The sequence below is a fragment of the Schistocerca piceifrons genome, chromosome 1 (assembly GCF_021461385.2).
Source record: "Schistocerca piceifrons isolate TAMUIC-IGC-003096 chromosome 1, iqSchPice1.1, whole genome shotgun sequence".
Lineage (NCBI taxonomy): Eukaryota > Metazoa > Arthropoda > Insecta > Orthoptera > Acrididae > Schistocerca > Schistocerca piceifrons.
In genome coordinates, this window is record NC_060138.1 from 144,351,118 (window position 1) to 144,357,938 (window position 6,821).

Consider the following 6,821-nt stretch of genomic DNA (forward strand, 5'->3'; position numbering starts at 1 on the left):
CAAGTCAACTGGTCATTCATACCTGATCTATCTACAAAACGTACTGGACTCGTTCTTGGAAGCTGTGCCACTGAATGTCTGGCACTAAATGTCGTTTCAGCATGATAGAACACCACCTCACTTCTCACGTACGGTTCGGAGACATTCCAGCACACGATACGCTGTAAGATGGAGAGGCCGAGGTGGTCCAACAGCGTGGCCGCCGCGATCATCGGATTTAATTCCCATGGACTTCTTCATGTGGGGTCGTACGTAAAGTTTAATTTACGAGACACCTCTAGAGAGAAAGGGAGATCTGCTGGAACGAGTTCTGTCCGATGCAACAGAAATTGAAATGGAGAGTGTGCATCAGAACATATTTCGTAGGTACGATGTCTGTAACAACGTTGGTAGTCATCGCATCAAGCCGCTATTGTAATTCTTCAGTACTTTTCTGTGCTTACAGTGTGCCGGATCGTTTATTGTTTCGGAATAATGTCCACACGTAATGATTAAGTGCTAGTACAATAAATGTGCCCAAGAGGTTAATGGATGTTTCTTTTCGAGCTGTTACCTAATAGCTGTACTGCGACACGCTTAATTCAGTTCCTCAAGAAGAACTGGATGAGTTAAACATCTCAGCTGAAACCGTCGTAGACTGGAAATGGCACGTTTGCGGACATGGGTTCCAATTCAAAATATTATACACTCACTCCCCTCTACAAGTACTAGAAATTTGTAACGGGAATTTCCAGATATCCTGTAGAACAGCTTCAAACATCTGATTACAAACGAGATAATGAGTTACATATTTGACATTCAGCATGTACAAGTAAAACCTTCATGGATAAGGATACAAAATCCGAAATATCTTCGTTCGGATTATTCACCCATAGACTAGCGTGAAAGTCAAAAGCAAAATGATTCTCAATGTTTATGATTTCATGTCTCCTGAACTATATGTCATACAAAGATATAATTGCGCTCTATTATTTATCCTGCCTCAAGACGTATATACAGTTTCTAGCTTTGATAGATGTCGCAAACCTTGAACGTAACAAATACGTCTTAATAAGTGGGTTTTTATCTTCGGACGATAATCATACCAAGTACCGAAACTCAAATTTCTGTTGCTCATGAAAGCCGTTAGACAGGCAGCCTACAACTGCGAGAGTGTTATACCCATTTAGTAACATAGACAGAGGATGTTCTAACATATTCAACCAATTCAGCAGGACTGTATCTTCTGCAGGAATCAGGCAGAAACACGAGATCACTTTTGACTTAGACATATAGAAACTAATAAGTAAGAGACAGTTGTACACTGTCCATGTAGTTGCTAGTACAGGTCTCCTTATGTGCCTAGTTCATTCCCTGCTTTTTTAGTTCAGAGACCAATCGCATCTTTTACAGAGTGAATATGCAGTATCGTATCCAGAGTATACGGACAACTGCTAAACAAAAACTAAACTTAAACTCCTCCCCGACAAGGCCATGACGGCCCAAAGGCACCGACCGGCCGACGTGTCATCCTCAGAACACAGGCGTCACTGGATGCGGATAAGGAGGGGCATGTGGTCAGCACACAGCTCTCCCGGCCGTAAGTCAGTTTCCGAGACCGGAGCCGCTACTTCTCAATCAAGTAGCTCCTCAGTTTGCCCCACAACGGCTGAGTGCACCCCGCTTGCCAACAGCGCTCGGTCGACCGGTTGGTCACCCATCCAAGTGTAGCCCAGCCCGACAGCGCTCAACTTCGGTGATCTGACGGGAACCAGTGTTACCACTGCGGCAAGGCCGTTGGCCACAGACAACTCCTAGTGGACGTTAATATGGTACGTGTTCACCCTTCGCCTTCATGGCGGCTTTAACCTTGTTGGGGACTCTCTCATCGAGCTGTCTGTGTGGCTGTGGAGGAATGGCAGCCCATTCTTCCGCAAGAGTCGCTACCAGAGAAGGTAGTGATGTTAGATGCTGTGGTTTACAGAGAATTCGACATTCTAGTTCATCTCAAAGGTATTCCATTGAGTTCATGTTGGACTGTGGCGAGCCTAGTCCATTTCAGGAATGTTATTGTCCACAAACAATTGCCTCACAGCAGCTGCTTTATGACAGAGTACATTGTCATGCTAAAACAAACAAACGAACTGTTCCTTTGTTGGACGCAGTATACAGTTCAGTGTTTATTTTTCTTTTTTTGGGTCATCAGTCTTCTGACTGGTTTCATGCGGACCGCAAATTCCTCTCCTGTGCTAACCTCTACATTTCAGGTAGCACTTCCAACGTACGTCCTCATTTACTTGCTGGGTGTAGTTCAGTCTCTGTCTTCCTCTACAGTTCTTTTCTCTCTACAACTCCCTCTAGTATCATGGAAGTCATTCCCTCATGTCTTAACAGATGTCCTACCATCCTGTTCCTTGTCAGTGTTTTCCACATATTCCTTTCCTCTCCGATTCTGCGCAGAACCTCCTCATTCGTTATCTTATCAGTCCACCTGTCAACATTCGTCTATATCACCACATCCCAAATTCTTCGATTCTCTTCCATTCCCACAGCACGTGTTTCACTTACATGTACTGCAGACGTACATTCTCAGAAATTTCTTCCTCAAATTAAGTCCTGTGTTTGATACTACTAGAATACTCTTGGCCAGGAATGACCTTTTTCCCATTGCTACTCTGTTTTTGATGTCCTCCTCGCTCCGTCATTGGCTACTTTACTGCCTAAGTAGCAGAATGCCTAACCTCATCTACTTCGTGCCAATCAGTCGTGACGTTCAGATTCTCACTGTTCTAATTTCTGACAAACTGCCTATTGGCTTCTGTCTCGGGTTCTTCGGCCGACGTTCATCTAATGATTTTTCTGACGTTTCGCCAGCACGAGTGGCTGGCATTGTCAAAGCTTCACCCTCCATTGCCGGTGGTGAACTGGAGCCGAGCTCGCGGCCGCAGTCTATATGTACCAGGCGCGCCAACGTCCGAGGGCTTCTCCGCGGTCATTTCCGGTGCGGTTCTCCTCTTGCTACCAGCGACGGTCGTTCGCTGCAGTACGGGAAGCCAGGATCCGTTTACCTTAAGGCTTTCCTCTTTCTTGCTGAAACTGTTCAACCAGAAAAAGAAATGTCGGGTACAGCCTTTCTGCCATACATTCCCAGAGTGACGGACAGAATCGGCCGTATATTGCGCAAACATGGCGTAAAGACGATTTTTAAACCGACAAGGAAGATCTCAGAGTGTCTTAGATCGGCGAAGGAGAAAAGAGACCCACTTGCAATGTCGGGAATATACAGTATACCATGCACATGCGGAAAAGTTTATGTCGGAATGACTGGACGATCAATTAACACCAGGATCAAAGAGTATAAGCGACATTGCAGGTTGGGGCAGGTGGAGAAATCGGCCGTGGCAGAGCACGTACTGAATGAGACCGACCACGTAATAAAATTCGCCGACACGGAAGTTCTGGCTGTAGAGAAGCACTATCACACGCGCTTGTTTAGAGAAGCTGTAGAAATACAAAAACACGTGAACAGTTTCAACAAGAAAGAGGAAAGCCTTAAGGTAAACGGATCCTGGCTTCCCGTACTGCAGCGAACGACCGTCGCTGGTAGCAAGAGGAGAACCGCACCGGAAATGACCGCGGAGAAGCCCTCGGACGTTGGCGCGCCAAGTACATATAGTCTGCGGCCGCGAGCTCGGCTCCAGTTCACCACCGGCAATGGAGGGTGAAGCTTTGACAATGCCAGCCACTCGTGCTGGCGAAACGTCAGAAAAATCATTAGATGAACGTCGGCCGAAGAACCTGAGACAGAAGCCAATAAGCAGTTTGTCAACAAGTGGCCACGAAAGCCTTAACAATTTTGTGTTCTCATTTCTGCTACTTCTCATTACTTTCGTCTTTCTTCGATTTAGTCTCAGTCCATATTCTCCATTCATTAGATTGTTCATTCCGTTCAGCGGATCATGTAATTCTTCTTCACTTTCGCTCAGGGTAGCAATGTCATCAGCGAATAATATCACTGACATCCTTTCACCTTGAATTTTACTTCCTCTCCTGAGCCTTACTTGTATTTTCAAAAATGGTTCAAATGGCTCTGAGCACTATGGGACTTAACTTCTGAGGTCATCAGTCCCCTAGAACTTAGAACTACTTAAACCTCACTAACCTAAGGACATCAAACACATCCATGCCCGAGGCAGGATTCGAACCTGCGACCGCAGCGGTTGCGTAGTTCCAGACTGTAGCGCCTAGAACCGCTCGGCCACCACGTCCAGCTCTTGTATTTTCATCATTGCTTGTCGATGTACAGATGAACAGTAGGGGCGAAAGGCAACACCCCTGTCTTGCCCCTTTTTAATCTGAGCACTTGGTTCTTCCTCGTTCACTCTTATTTTTCCCTCTTGGCTATTGTACATATTGTATATTACCCGTCTCTCCTTATAGCTTACCCATATTTTTCTCAGAATTTCGAACATCTTGCACCATTTTAGATTTTCCATCGCTTCTTCCAGTTCGACAAATCCTATTAACGTGTCATGATATTTCTTTAGTCTTTATTCCATTATCAACCGCACCGACAGAAATGCCTCTCATGCCTTTACCTCTTCCAAAGCAAAACTGATCGTCATCTAGCAAGTCCTGACTACTCTTATCCATTCTTCTTTATATTATTATTGTCAGCAACTTGGACGCATAAGCTATTATGCTCATTGTGCAATAGTTCTCGTATTTGTCAGCTGTTGCAGTCTTCGGAACTGTGTGAATGATATTTTTCCGAAAGTCAGATGGTATGTCGCCAGACCCATATATTCTACACACCAACGTGAATAGTTGTTTTGCTGCCACTTCCCCCAATGATTTTAGAAATTCTGATGGAATGTTATCTATCCCTTCTGCCTTATTTGACCGTAAGTCCTCAAAAGCTCTTTTAAATTCTGATTCTAATACTGAATCCCCTATCTCTTCTAAATCCCGTTTCTTCTTCTATCACGTCAGACAAATCATACCCCCTTATAAAGGCTTTCATTGTAATCTTTCCACCTATCCGCGCACTCTCTCTCTCTCTCTCTCTCTCTCTCTCTCTCTCTCTGCATTTAGCAGTGGAACACCCGTTGCACCCTTAATGGTACCACCCTTGCTTTTAATGTCATCGAAGGTTGTTTTGACTTTCCTGTATGCTGAGTCTGTCCTTCCGACAATCATTCCTTTTTCGATTTCTTTGCATTTTTCATGCAGCCATTTTGTCTTACGTTCCCTGTACTTCCTACTCACGTCATTCCTCAGCGACTTGTATTTCTGCATTCCTGAATTTCCCAGAACGTTTAGTATTTCCTTCTTTCGTTGGTAAACTGATGTATTTCTACTGTTATCCATGGTTTGTTCGCAATTACCTTCTTTATACCTATGTTTTTCTTTCTAAATCCTGTGGTTGCATTTTTTAGAGATGTCCTTCTCTCCTCAGTTGTACTGAGCTATTCCTTATTGCTGTGTCTACAGCCTTAGAAAACTTAAAGCGTGTCTCTTCACACCTTAGTATTTCTACATCCCACTTCGTTGCGTATTGATTCTTCATGACTAATGTCTTAAACTTCAGCCTACTCTAATCACTACTATTTGTGATCTGAGTCTATATCTGATCCTGAGTACGACTTACAATCCAGTATCTGATTTCGGAATCTCTCTCTGACCATGATGTAATCTAATTGAAATCTTCCCGTATGTCCCGGCCTTTTCCAAGTATACCTCCTGTTCTTGTGATTATTGAACATGGTATTGGTTATTTCTAGCTGAGATTTATTACAGAAGCCAATTAGTCTTTCTCCTCTCTCATCCCTTGCCCCAAACTCATATTCCCCTGCAACCTTTTCTTCTACTCCTTCACCTACAACTGCATTCCAGTCCCCCATGACTATTAGATTTTCATCTCCCCTTACGTACGGTATTATCCTTTGAATATCCTCATATACTTTCTCTATCTGTTCGTCTTCAGTTTGCGACGTCGGCATGTATACCTGGACTATGATTGTTAGTGTTGGATTGCAGTTTGTTTTGATAAGGACAACCCTATCACTGAACTGTTCACAGTAACGCACTCTCTGCCCTACTTTTCTATTCACAACAAATCCTACTCCCGTTGTATCATTTTCTGCTGTTGTTGATATGACCCTATACTCATATGACCAGAAATCCCTATCTTCTTTTCGTTTCACTTCACTGACACCTACTACATCTAGATTGAGACTTTGCATTTCTCTTTTCAGATTTTTCTAGTTCAAGCTTCTGACATTCCACGTCCCGACTCGAAGAACGTTATCCTTTCGTTGATTATTCAATCTGTTTCTCATGGTCCCTCCCCCATGGCAGTCCCCTCCTGAAGATCCGAATGGGGGACTATTACAAAATCTTTGCAAAAGAGACATAATGTCTGCTGTACAATGTTCAGGAGGTACCAAGTTGATATTGATGCTTTCTTGGTGTAAAAATATTACGCTTCAAAAAATTCAGTCAAAAGATACGGCTATTTGTTGTTGTGGTCTTCAGTCCTGAGACTGGTTTGATGCAGCTCTCCATGCCACTCTATCCTGTGCAAGCTTCTTCATCTCCCAGTACTTTCTGCAACCTACATCCTTCTGAATCTGTTTAGTGTATTCATCTCTTGGTCTCCCTCTACGATTTTTACCCTCCACGCTGCCCTCCAATGCTAAATTTATGATCCCCTGATGCCTCAGAACATGTCCTACCAACAGGTCCCTTCTTCTTGTCACATATATTGTTACTCGCAAAGTGACTCATTAAAACACATAGAGTACTCTCCCTTGACCCAGAATTAGGAAATTTGGCGAGAA

The 6,821-nt window shown here is 43.8% G+C and overlaps 1 pseudogene; it reads right to left on the reverse strand.

Annotated features, from left to right (window-relative positions):
* Positions 1–1,664: 1,664 nt before the first annotated feature.
* On the reverse strand, positions 1,665–1,781 carry LOC124729008 (annotated as a pseudogene).
* Between the last annotated feature and the right edge of the window lie 5,040 nt (positions 1,782–6,821).